Below are 13,981 nucleotides of genomic sequence, written 5' to 3'. Positions count from 1 at the left end.
TACCAGGCACATATTAGAAACCCAATAAATGTTTCACTGTGAATGGAGTATAAGTTGATAGAATATTTTCGAAGGTTGATTAGGCAGATTAGATTGATTGAAAAATCTTTCAATATTTTTTTCTTTTTTCTTTCTTTCTTTATTTATTTGCGGTACACGGGCCTCTCACTGTTGTGGCCTCTCCCGTCGCGGAGCACAGGCTCTGGACGCGCAGGCTCAGCAGCCATGGCTCACGGGCCCAGCCGATCCACGGCATGTGGGATGTTCCCGGACCGGGGCACGAACCCATGTCCCCTGCATCGGCAGGCGGACTCTCAACCACTGTGCCACCAGGGAAGCCCCTGAAATCTTTCAATATTTTAAGTTTGCATCTCTTTCATTCCAGAAATTCTATGTCTACACATTTATATATAGCTATATACATTTCTAAAGAGGTTCACATTGCAGCCTATCTGTAACAGAGGAAAAAACCAAAAGAACCCCGAAGTGAAAACAACTAAAAGTCCATCAGTATTGCACTGGCCATGTAAATTATGTAATGTGACGCAGCTATTAAACAGAAGAGAATGGATGTACGCACAAATTGGGAAAATCACTATCCAAGACAGATTGTAGACTAGGTATAGTATGCTGCTCTTCTATAAAATACAGGCTATCCATTACGTAGAAATACTTACATACAAGATGCAACAAGTGTGAACGTAAGCACCTGGGAAATATCTGAAAGAACCACACAAGAAACTGGGAGAGTGGGACAACTTTCCATGTCCCTTATCATGGGAATTCTGAAGGATATACACACGAACTAATGGACCTCTGCTGCCATCGTCCGGCTAAGTGTGGAATTGCAGGCGTCCGAGTCCTCTTTACTAATCAAGCGTCTGAGTCGGCCGGCGTGATGATGTCATCTCTACGGGCGGTGGCGCATGCGCAGTAGAAGGAGGTGCGCAAGGTAAGTTGGCTTGTACCTAGGCGCCTGTGGTTCGGGTCCTTGTGCTGGCACTGGGGGCGCCGCCTTGACGACTTAGGCACTCTTGGTGTTGGGTGGGCGGCATGTTGAGCCAGTGGCATCATGCCCGAGGGCGCTGGGGTCAGGGTCGCGGCTTTTCCGGACGTTCGTCGGCCAAGAGGAAGGAAAGCACATCCCGGAAAGGTAATAGACCTTGGCCCCTGGGCGTTGCGGGTGGAGCTCAGAGCCCCTGGGCGTGGGCTTTGTCTCTTGTGCTGTCTGTCTGCTGTCACTGTTGCCCCCGCGCGCTGCCCCGTCCGCGCTGTGCTAGAGGGTATTGGTCGTCTCGCGGCTCACTTCACAGTAGCTGAAAGCGACGGTGTGTGATGTTCTGATTTCCCCCCATCGTTTTAAAAGGGAGGCTCTGGCCATTGCTCCTCGGGTAACATGCAGAGGGACTGCTTTTGAAGATGGGGCTGTCAGTGTTGCAGACACTCCTTAATTACCAAAATAGAATCCCCTTCAATTCCTCAAGCTGTGTTGTTTTGGCACAGAAAATGTGAGTAAGAGGAAGTGGAAGTAAGTTTGAGTGAAAAAACGCACCGGTACCGCCAAATTTTCCATCGAAACAGTTGATCTGTGTTGTCTCTAGGAATTATAAAGGGCGTACTGTTGCTTCCTAACCGGTGTCATTTGAGAGATCTACCTCTGTACGTGCAAAAGATTAATTTTGAGACTTTGCTCATGTGTGCAGTAAACCCTTTAATTCCCGAAGATTTTCCTTTCCTCCATGTCATACCCCATAAAGCCCGCTTCAGTTTATCTCCTGAATTTCTTTTGAATCTGTCAACTCTTCCTCAACATCTAATACTGAACTTGCCTGTCGGTTGCAATTAGGTCTTAACTAGCGTCCATATTTCTTGTTTCCTTCCAGTCCATTCTTCACACAAGAAACCTTAACAGCAAGTTGGAGCATTGCTCATAACCATCGCTCCAAAACATTCTTTTGAGAATAGAAAACCAACTGTTGACCTTCAGGTCTCTGCGTGGTCTAGAATCCTCTCTGCTTCTCTAGCACCATCTTGTGCCACTTTTGTCCTCACTTTCTATGCTTCAGACACACTGAATTAACCTTAGTTCTAACTCATCTTACAGAAGTCAGTTCAGATATTAGTTTTCACTGTGATTCCTAGCATTAAGGAATTTTGTTATCAGGTTTTGTATGAGGACTAAAAATAAACTGGGAAGTGGAAGAATTGAGTTTAAACTATTTCAGTCAACACGCATGCATTCATGATACCTTAGAAGTCAACACCGGGCTAGGTTTTATCAGGGATACAGAAGTTGTGGGCGTCTCTGGTTTTAGATATCCCTTATTTGTTGAGACCTTTGCATTGTTTAGTTGCCTTTTATCTGTTTTCAAGATGGGAAAACAGGAACAAGGGAAGTATAGGTTATTAGTAGGTGGGGTTGAATAAGTGGAGCAGCAAAATGCAAAGCAGAAAGAGGAGAGAGACCTAGTATAGAGGGATATGATTTCCATTTTCAAGGAGCGTTTATCCTATGCAGGGAGACAGCCTAAGATAAAATTTGCCTAACAAAAACTATATTATTAGGTGGAAAGACTGTCTCCCAGTGGGACAGTGGATGCCCTGGGACTCGTTGCATTGCTTTCAAAGTTCCTTTAAAAAAGGTAAGCGAAAGTTAATACCATATGCTTCCAGAAATCTGAATTTACCATATAGAGCCCTGGCTCTCAACTCTGTCGTAGTCCATTTTCCCTTTTTATAGCAAATACTTTTTAATACCTCCTTTACTATCCAGAAATGGAATTCATAGATAAATACAGCCTACTTTTGTATTTAATATAAAAAAAACCAATGGAATGCCCTAACTATAAATAAAGAACAAAATACTTTTTAAGAAAGTAATATGTATCTCAGTATGTAAATGTTTGGGGATGACTATACTAGAAATAAAGAAATAGTCAGTTACTTGTACCATGAATGCAATAAACTATGGACTTTGATTGATAATGACGTGTCTGTGTTGGTTCACGAATTCTAACAAATGAAGCACACTGGTATGGCACGTCGATAACGGGGAAGGTTGTGTGGGGTGAAGGAGAGAGGGTATAAGTGGGAACTGTGTACTTTTTACTCAGTTTTCTGTGAATCTGAAACTGCTCTAAAAGTAGTCTACTAATTTAAAAAGAAAAGTGTGTTGCTGGCACTTGAATAACCAAACAGATCAATGGAACAGAGTACATAAATAAGGCAAATACATAAAAAAATATTTAGCAGTGAAAGCCATCCTTCATATAGGTAGATATTCAGGAAGTATTTATGTGTCTATTTACAGGCACTCTGCTTGGAGCTGGCGATACAGTGGTAGGCAAAATTGATGGGGTCCCTGCCTTCTGGGAGTTTACAGTCTGGTTTGGAGACTAACATGAAATAAACAAACATAGAAATAAATGTCTAGAAGTGGGCTTATTTTTTTGTGTCTAATCTCTCTAGGGGAAAGGATTGAAATACCGCTTGTAAATTCCAGAGGAGGAAACTTTACTTTGAATCTCATATGTTAGCATCACAGGGTTTGAATAAATGGATAATATAATAAAGGATTTTAAACACATGTTCGTTCTTACTTTATTCTTTCTGACAGAGTTTTGAAAGGAATCTTGCTCCAGAATAATGTTTTTCCCCCTTGGATCTTTTTTTTACAAACTCCAAGAATAGAGTGAAGAACTTGGGCTGACTTAACATATACTCGCTGCTATTACAAGCCAGAGGTAAATGGAACCCTTAATTGAAAATGACCTTCTTTCTGATACTGTAATAATTCATAGTATTTCAGTGCTTATCATCTTATGGTAAGGTGAATCCTGGCCTTCTTTCATGGGTTCAAAAAGGGAAGCTAGTGTTTTCCTTAAATACACATTTCTAATTCCTGTTTCAAAATGAGATGAAAGGCATGAATTGAACTATAGTATTTGGCAGTAGGCTCTAGATATGCTTAAGAAATTCTATAAGCTTCCATGTTCTATATTTTGAAAATGAAGTGAACTTTTAGTAAGAATAGTAGTAGCCTGAAAGGAAAGAATGGTATGTCCATTATGTCTTTAGCACTTACTTTCAGCAGTTACCTGAGTATGTTTAAGCATCACAGTGAAAGACAATTGTTGTCTAAGTTTTATGCTTTCTTTTCCTAATACCTTCTGATATAGTACAGAAACCCATATATTCTCTTGGCCCATGTAGGACATGCCAGTGCAAAGGAATTATCCTTCTTCTGTCCTGTTCCATGGCCTTGGGAGAGAGTAACACCTAATGTTTGTTAATATTTGTATAGCAGTTTGCCATTTAGAAAGTTGTTTCATATCCACTGACTTAGTTAATCTTCACAAGAATCCTTTGCTGTTGAAGTGGAAGTAGTACTGATATCTCCTACTGTGTGCTTACTCTGCACTAAGCTCAGAGGATAGACAACTACAGTTACTAATTTTGCAGACGATGAAACTGACTCTTGGAAAAGGAAGAATTGAAATTTCAAATCAGTTATTCCTCATTTTTATTATTTTTTTTATTTTTATATATATATATATTTTGTGGTAGGCGGGCCTCTCACTGTTGTGGCCTCTCCCGTTGCGGAGCACAGGCTCCAGACGCGCAGGCTTAGCAGCCATGGATCACGGGCCCAGCCGCTCCGCGGCATGTGGGATCCTCCCGGACCGGGGCAGGAACCCGCGTCCCCCGCATCGGCAGGCAGACTCTCAACCACTGCGCCACCAGGGAAGCCCCCTCTTTTTTTATTGTGGTAAAATATACGTAAATCCTATTTATTTTAACCATTTATAAATATGCAGTTCAGTGGCATTAAATACAGTCACAGTGTTGTGTAACCATCACCACTGTCTACAACCCAAACTTTTTCATCATCCTCAACAAAAACTCTGTAACCACCAAACAGTAACAACCCCATTTTCCCTCCCACCAGCCTTTAGTCACCTCTATTCCATTTTCTGTCTGTATGAATTTGCCTGTTCTAGGTACCTCGTGTAAGTTGAATGTACAATACTTGTCCTTCTATGTCTGGCTTATTTCACTAAACCTAGTGTTTTCAAGGTTAATCCATGTTATAGCATGGAACAAAACGCCATTCCTTTTTGGGCTTAATAAATCCCACTGTGTGTATAATGTAGTTTGTTATTCATTGGTTGATTGACACGGGTTGTTTCCACCTTGTAGCTATTGTGAATCATGCTGCTCTGATCATTGGTGTACAGCTATTTGTTCAAATCCCTGCTTTCAGTTCTGTTAGATATGCAGTGTAGGTAGTAGCAGAGTTGTTGGATCATATGGTAGCTGTACATTTAACCTTTGAGAAACTGCCAAACTTTTCTACCGTGTCGTCTTGTTTTTAAACAATTATCACAAATTTTAAACATATACGAAAGTACACAAAATACTGTGAATGTTCCTTGTATACCCATGAACTCATCCAGCTTTAATATTTACCAACTGATGGCTGTCACATTTTATCTATACCCCCACCTGTTTCACCCTATTCCATAGTATCTTGAAGCAGCTCCGAGACAACATGTAATTACATCTATACATATTTGGTATGTATATTTAAAATATAGGACTTGTATTCCTTAATATAATTTTTTAGTATTAAATACCCAGTGAGTGCTCAAATTGGCAGTTGTCTCCTAAATGTCACAAAAAATGTTTTTAAGAATTTTGAATTAGATCCAAATAAGGTCCACACTTTGCTGTTGATTTTTAGCTCTCTGAAGTCTTATTTAATCTATAGGTTCTCCCTCCATGTCTCTCACTTTTTTTTCTTCCTTGAATTTTATATTTAAAGAAACCAGGTAATTTGTCCCATCTAGATTTTGATAATTACACTTCATGTGTGGTTACCATATTCTTCAATCCTTTTATTTCCTGTAAATTTGTCGTTGATCAGAATGAAGCTTGCATGTTTTGTTTTGTCAAGACAGTTTCATAGGTGGTGATGTGTTCTTCCATGGAGACATATAATTGTCTCTTTCTGTGATATTAGCAGTCACAGATGATTTATACCTCCATCCATTAATTCAGTTGAGGCTTCAAAAACTGGTGAATTCTGTTGTTCTTTTTTCACTTATTAGCTGGGTATATTTCTATCAGGAGAAGATTCCGTTCATCAACTACTTGGTTGCCCAGTTGTAGAGGCATGATTCTCTTTTTTTTTCCCGGTACATGGGCCTCTCACTTGTGGTCCCTCCCATTGCGGAGCACAGGCTCCGGACACACAGGCTCAGCGGCCATGGCTCACGGGCCTAGCCACTCCGCGGCATGTGGGATCTCCCCGGACAGGGGCACGAACCCGTGTCCCCTGCATCGGCAGGCGGACTCTCAACCACTGCGCCACCAGGGAAGCCCTCTTCTTTTATTTAACAGTTTTCAAAATAATTGATTCACAAATATCCTCCAGTGGTGGTGACCAATTTTTTAAAATTTATTTATTCATATCACCGTAGGCTCCGTTACAGTTATTATTCTGAATGAGGCCCTGTTTTTGGCTAGTTGGAGCTTCTCAGTGACTCCTGATTCCTTTTGATATGACATCAGTTGTTTCTAGACTTTTTCAGTGGTCAGAGCTGGGAGATATGTATGTTTGTTTTAAATATAAAATATGTCATAGGTTCATACTGCTACTTTCCATTTAAATTCAGAACTACAGAATTTTCATTTATCCTTTTCTGTCTTCTATTGATAGTCTACTTTCTCCCATCCCGAGAATACCAATTCTCAACAATGCCTGAAATTTGCTCTATTTCCTAATTTGAATCCAAGGTCTTCTGACTCTATTTTACTATTCTACTTAAATCGCAGCCGCTTTGTGGCCCTTGAAATGTAAGATAGAACATAAATGTGGGTAGAACTGTTTATATCCTTTTGAGTTACATGTGCATTCATCATTCACATAGATTTGCTTTTCCTTTTGCATGCCTAGTAACTGTCCATTCTGCAGTTTTAATGAAAATCAGGTGATACTTACTGGTTAAAGCAGCTTTGGAAAAAATGTCTCTCATCAGAATGACTGACATACTAAGTTTAATGTACTCTCTTGGTTTCTATTCTGCCTTCTCTGATTAATTATTTATTCTTTCATTACAAATGATGTAATACATATTTGCATGGTTTTGCCTTATAGGACTTACCAGAAACTAGTCCTTATTTAAGAATTTGTGCAATTGGGCATCAGGTGCCAAATGATGACACTATTTTTAAATTCCCATGTGCTGTTAATGGGTTTATGAAAGAAAATAACGATAATGGTGAGTTGTTTCTGTTTTTTCTTCTTTACCTGAACTTTGGTATGCATTTTGAGTGGGGTTGGGGATTTTTAACATTTTTAATAGTTCTGGCATTAGGCCTGTTGTGTTTGGTAACATTAAGGTGGGAATGTCTGATGGTGCTAATAGAGTATGGTGTTTTTCCTGTTTATGGTGACAAACAATTTAATTTAGTTTGGAAAGTGATTTTTGTGAAAAATATGAACTGAACTAGCTTACTTATCTCTTTTTTTAAAAAAAAAAGAGATAAGTATATATCTTCCATTTGAGATAAGTATGTATTTTCCATTTGAATGGAAAATACATAAAAAAGATTAAAATGTTCTTTTGTCCTATTTATTGGTTGAGAGGTGGAAGAAAAGGTTAAGACTCTCAGGTTCTCAGCGTATATTAAAGAGAAAACAAAAAGCAAAGGTTCAGAGTGGGACAGATCCCTAGAAGCAAAACAAAAGAGAGTGGACCAGAAGAGTGGCTTCCTCATCATATGCGTTTAAGATATTTTTGCTGCTTTGTAACTTTGGGTGCAAGTGAGGGAGAACACTACCACCTCTTGTACGTATCTTCAGACAGGAAGAGCTTAAAAGGCTGGTGTTTTCTTGTTTCCGCTTTAAGATCTACTCTGTTGTTAGTGGGTCTTAATAGCGTCTGAATTGTAAGGACCCACTTGCCTTTTTCTAGCATCTAACTGTCAGAAGGAACATGGTGTTTGCCGTGTTTTGAGACTGAGGAATCTTTCGTGTTTGGAACACCAGTGACTCACATGAGAAAGTGTTCATTTTGTCCTCTTTCTAAATTTAGCCTGAGGAGTGAGCACTTTATTAAATAAATCTAACAGACAGTAAGTATTCCGTGTATTTATAAAATGATGGACATATATACATAAAACAGGGAGTAGGGGAGAAGGAATAGAGATGGAGGTGGGAAGATAGGAGATAGGAGGTGAGATAGAGAGGGAGAGACTGGAATTTCAAGATAAATTTTCATTCTATAACCTGGATGCTTAATGCAGGTACTAGCTCTTAAACATCTTAAGACCTATACACAGATCTTCCCTGTACTTTAGCTTTAAAACTTGAGAGGCTTGTCCTTGCCCGTGATAAGCAGGGTGTCTACAAAGGAGGCAAATTATCTGATTTGTGTAAACTGTAGTCACAGATATGTTACCCCTTAAGATGTTAGGGTGCAGCTGCTGGCCCTCTCACTTCCTCCAGGCTCGTTTGTGTGTGTTCTGTCTGTTCCGCGTGGGCTAGAAGATCCTTACGAGTGCCTGAGAACACGTTTGTAAACCTTGATTGTGCACATGTTATACCAAGTGTAGTCCATTGCATATGCTGACTCATGTGTGGGTGTTCTGCATGCAGTGGGCTAACTTCACCATGCTCTCAGCCACTGCAGTCTCAGGACCTTAGTTATGATCCGTTGGTGGTTTCCTCTGCTCTAAGCCCTTCCCACAAATGCCAGGCTCACTGATAAAGAGGAGGAGACTCTACTATCCACTCCCTAGAATTGGTAGAGACTCCGAAAATAAATTGTTTTAGTAAACACCGAGAGGCTTATAGGTTTGTTGTTAGGGCACGGGAATACAGAGGTGACTAGAAGTCTTTGTTCAGTAGCAACTTACAGTTATCTAGGAAGGTAAACATGTAGTGACTATAAAGTAGGTTAATTATAATAAAAGATTCAACTGCAGCAGGAATATAGAGGAAAAATCGAGAAGGCCTGACCAAGGAGACATCATTTGAACTGGGCTTGGGGGAAGAGGATTTTGCCTGAATGAGGAAAGGACAGCCCAGGTATTGGGAAAAGGTACTAAAGGCACAGGGCTTGAACTTGTGCTCGGGAGGGGCAGCCTCTGGTGTGACTAGAGTGTAGTGTGAAAGGGCAAAGAATTCATACATTCATTTTCAGCAAATATTTGTATAACACCTTCTAAGTTGAATGCACTGTTCTAGGAAGTAGGAAAAGAACAAAGTTCTTGCCCTTACGTACTTTACGTTCTAGTGGGGGAGAGAGATAAATAAATAAGTAAATATATGGAGTGTCAAGTGGTGCTAAATTCATTGGAAAATAACACAACATGATGAAGCGGTGAGGGCATGTGGTAGGTGATCAGGGACACCTGTTTTATAGACAGACTTATTGGTGTCCACTGTACCCATGGTTTAAACAGGACTGGCTACCTCATCTGCAGGTGAGTTGCCAACCCCAAGAAGCAGACCATGGGGCTTCCCTGGTGGCGCAGTGGTTGAGAATCCGCCTGCCGATGCAGGGGACACGGGTTCGTGCCCTGGTCCGGGAAGATCCCACATGCCGCGGAGCAACTAAGCCCGTGAGCCATGGCTGCTAGGCCTGCGCATCCGGAGCCTGTGCTCCGCAATGGGAGAGGCCACAACAGTGAGAGGCCCGCATACCGCAAAAAAAAAAAAAAAAAAAAAAAAAAGCAGACCATGTTTAGATTGTTCTGTTTACAATAGTAATGTAAGCTAATGTAAGCTGAATGCAAAAACTGCAGTCAGAGAAATGTATGAAGTGGAAGGCAATTTTGCCTCCTACTCAGAGGCTGCCACGAGTAATAATTTAGCACATATGTTTTCAGATGTAAAAATGCAGATGTAAGCATATATGATGGTCCCTTGGTATCTGCAGGGGGATTGGTTTTAGGACTCCCCATGGATGCCAAAATCCTCAGATGCTCATTTTACCGTATGTAAAATGGTGTAGTATAATTGGCCTTCCATATCTGCAGGATATGGAACCGTTGGATATACAGAACTGACTGTACATGTGATTGAATGGTATAGTATTCAGACATTTTGGTTTATAATTTAATATATGGTGGACAGCTTCCTAGGAAAATATTTGGAGATGTCATTCTTATTTATTAATTATTATTTTTCCCTCCAGATTTGCTTTATGTAGTTGGATATAAATTAATGAACAAAAATTTCAGCAAGATACATGTAACAATTTAATAGAACCAGATATTCTAATTCTTTCAGTTTTTCTCAAACTCATCATGGGGTCGTAAGAAACTTAACCAACATGCATACTATTACAATTAAATGTCAAATCTGTAACTGCTTATGACATACTAAATTCTTGTATAATGAACTTATGAAGAATCCTTCAAGAGACTTGTGTTTTGTATGTAGAAGTGTGTTAAGAGTAAAATATTCAACTCAATATAAAATAATAAGAAACACTTCTGATTTTTTAGGTTGAGATTCCTTCTCCGTGTACTAATGAATGATTTTTTTAGCTGTAGTATCACTGAGCTGAACAAATATGTCACCTTCGAGTACATAAGGAAAAATACACACATGCTAAATGGGTAAAACATTACAACTCCATCTTTCCTAGACCATCTCTACTTCTAACACTTCAGAAGCTTAGAGATTCAGAGTGTTCTTACCTTAATTGCAAGAAAAATATAAAGGAGAAATTCCTTCTTTTTTGAGATCACAACTGTGAAGTCGTGATTATACAAATTCTGCATTTGTGTGCAAAAGGTGAAACACATTTATCTTAATTCTCCCTGCTTAGAATTGTCAGTCAACTAGCAGGACTTTCCTTCCAAGAAACAGAGACTGAGATATGTTTTATAGGACTTCAGTAAGCTCAGCACTACAATAAGAAGACATGCAGTATCCTTCTGCTGTGGTTCAAGACAACAGGGAAGGAGGTCACAGGAAAGAATAAGTCAAAATTGTTACAACTGAGAAACTTTTCTCAGTTTAACCATGGTGCCTCTTTCATTTTTACATAAGCATGGTGGCATAATTCAAGCTCAATAAATCAGAATTCTTAATGTGGAAAATTTACCTTGACTTTTAATTATCACCATATTAACAACCAAAATGATTAGATGAAACACATAAGAAAGGGTAATGTTAAACCCCAATTTACTAGAGGTGGTTTCTCGACAACATTAACTCATTTTTTTCATGAGAAGAGGGACAATGAATCTCGGTTTGCTTACAAGCTAGGAGATCACTTTGAATTCTGCCTTTCTTAACTGCCAGTGGATATCGCACTTGTAACAGGTTATAAATAAACTGGTTTTCAAGCACAGAGCCAGCCCCAACAGTAAGAGTACACTATTTAAGAAGACCTAAGGAAATGAATTCCATTTCCAATGGAAAAAAAGAATCATATGGTCTTGGACAAACAATTCTGAATGGTTTACTTAACAGTTCCTTAGTAGTTCTTCCTTGCTCATAGAACTTTATGATTTTTTGAGGAGTGAAGCATTCAGCTTTAGTGGATAAATCCTTGTTAGGCTGAGACAATCATTATCCTATCCCTCTTTGCCATGAATTGTCTTATGAATGGTCATATCAATCTGTTTTGGCAAATGAGTAATTAGGGGAAGGCTGTTATTGTGCTTATGAGAATGATATTTTTCTCTGAAAAAAGATAAATAATATGCATTAGGTAAATGAGCATTCAGGCTCTTTTTCTGCTCACTCCTTGTTTTCTGAGAATATGATTCTTGGTTTTACAGCAGCCATCTTGTGACCCTGAGATGATTATGTGCCAATAATGGCAAATGGTAGATTAGAAAGAACCAGCAAAGACAGAAAACAGCAACCTCAATAGTAACAACAATCACAGCCAAAGAACAATGGGACCTTAACTTGTGGAGTTCCTATAAAGTAAAAAATAAATGCTCTATATTTATTCTAAAAATAAAGAACTATGCAAACAAGCTTAAAACTAGTTTTTTTGTGCCAGTGTTGTAAACTGTAGCTTTAAATAAAACCTTGACCCAAATGCCAGTAACTTCAGAAAAGAATTTGGGTAGGGGGAAGAAGAAAGTTATCTCACTTAGGAAAAACAACCACTATCTTTATCCTAATCTTCGACACAGAAGTGAAACATATGTAGCTGCTGTAACACTTTACACAATTCCTATGTACTGGAGCAATAACAAGATCTAAATACAATTATATTTTTAAACACTGGGTGAAGGCTTTACATAGAAATAGCATCCTACTTTTCCCCCTAAATTTCTAAAAGATCACATACTTTTCCCCAACATCTGCAACCATTCAGGAATTTTTAGGAAACTTTCATGCATGATCTTAATTCCCAATCCGTGGCTCCTTGGGCTCAACGACAAAAGACCAAAACCACCACAAATGATGGTTCACTTGAAGTCAGGTGAGAGACACTGGCTCAGTTAGTCTCGTAGGACAGAAGCAGTGCTGCATCAACTGTCTCCATGCAGGAGGGGCACGTGAAGGGTCTCATCAGCCAGTCACCTGTACAGCCCAGGTGATCTGCATACACAGCAGTAATCAAATTGGGTTTGCATAAACAAAGTCCATCATACAGATCCAACACTCCCAGATCTTTTTTAAAAATATTTGTTTTATTTAATTAATTAATTTATTGGTTTGCACCGTGTCTTACTTGCAGCCGGTGGGCTCCTTAGTTGTGGCATGCAAACTCTTAGTTGCGGCATGCATGTGGGATCTAGTTCCCTGACCAGGGAATGAACCCGGGCCCCCTGCTTGGGAGTGTGGAGTCTTTACCCACTGCACCACCAGGGAAGTCCCCCGGATCCTTTCTTCTGATCCATTTCTTCCAGGGTCATAAACTCCTTCAGGCTGATGCTGTTTGAGGCCTATTCTTTGAGCTATCCTAATTTGTTCCTCTCATCTGAGTGGCTGGGCATGTCTGGCTAGGTGTTGGATGATAGACCCAAACTGGAACTTGATCCAGATATGGCAGTAGCGGCTCCTGATCCAGCTCCGTCCCCTTGCCAAAGCTAGCCCAGTCAGACTGAGACTTGTGAGGCATGGAGATGTGATCCGAAGTGGGGGAATTAAGGCAGTTCCCCATCTTCCGGGGCTTGAGTGTGTGATCTGTTGTGTGCTGTTTTGACAGTCTTCCAACCTCATTCTTTTTTAAAAATAATTAATTAACTAATTAATTTTATTTATTTATTTTTGAATTTTTAAAACTTATTTATTTTTTATACAGCAGGTTCTTATTAGTTATCTATTTTATACATATTAGTGTATATATGTCAATCCCAATCTCCCATTTCATCTCACCACCACCGACCCCCGCCCTGCCCCACTTTCCCCCCTTGGTGTCCATACGTTTGTTCTCTACATCTGAGTCTCTTTTCTGCCTTGCAAACCGGTTCACCTGTACCATTTTTCTAGATTCCACATATATGCATTAATATACAATATTTTTTTTCTCTTTCTGACTTACTTCACTCTGTATGACAGTCTCTAGGTCCATCCACATCTCTACAAATGACCCAATTTCATTCTCTTTTTTTTTGTGGTACGCGGGCCTCTCACTGTTGTGTCCTGTCCCGTTGCGGAGCACAGGCTTCGGACGCAAAGACTCAGCCGCCATGGCTCACAGGCCCAGCCGCTCTGCGCATCAGGGATCCTCCCAGACTGGGGCACGAACCCATGTCTCCTGCATCGGCAGGCGGATTCTCAACCACTGCGCCACCAGGGAAGCCCCAATTTCGTTCTTTTTCAGGTGCATATGTCTTTTTGAATTATGGTTTTCTCTGGGTATATGCCCAGTAGTGGGATTGCTGGATCATATGGTAATTCTATTTTTAGTTTTTAAGGAACCTCCATACTGTTCTCCATAGTGGCTGTATCAGATTACATTCCCACCAGCAGTGCAAGAGGGTTCCCTTTCCT

General features: G+C 40.0%; 1 long non-coding RNA gene and 1 pseudogene across 2 annotated transcripts in view; one reads left to right on the top strand and one right to left on the bottom strand.

The window, feature by feature from the left end:
* Window positions 1-906: 906 nt before the first annotated feature.
* LOC131755486 (uncharacterized) overlaps window positions 907-13,981 on the top strand; it is a 50,265-nt gene continuing 37,190 nt past the window's right edge. Inside the window, exons 1-5 of one of the 2 annotated variants that reach the window (XR_010840353.1) lie at window positions 907-952; window positions 2,566-2,642; window positions 3,617-3,743; window positions 7,160-7,283; window positions 13,652-13,811. This is a non-coding gene — a long non-coding RNA (uncharacterized lncRNA). The remainder of the gene's footprint in view (window positions 953-2,565; window positions 2,643-3,616; window positions 3,744-7,159; window positions 7,284-13,651; window positions 13,812-13,981) is intronic. The other variant, XR_010840354.1, reaches the window with a different exon arrangement.
* On the bottom strand, window positions 12,480-13,148 carry LOC131755477 (RING finger protein 11-like; annotated as a pseudogene).

The sequence above is a fragment of the Kogia breviceps genome, chromosome 4, assembly GCF_026419965.1.
Source record: "Kogia breviceps isolate mKogBre1 chromosome 4, mKogBre1 haplotype 1, whole genome shotgun sequence".
Taxonomy (NCBI): Eukaryota; Metazoa; Chordata; class Mammalia; order Artiodactyla; family Physeteridae; genus Kogia; species Kogia breviceps.
This window is presented reverse-complemented; position numbering and strand designations above follow the sequence as displayed.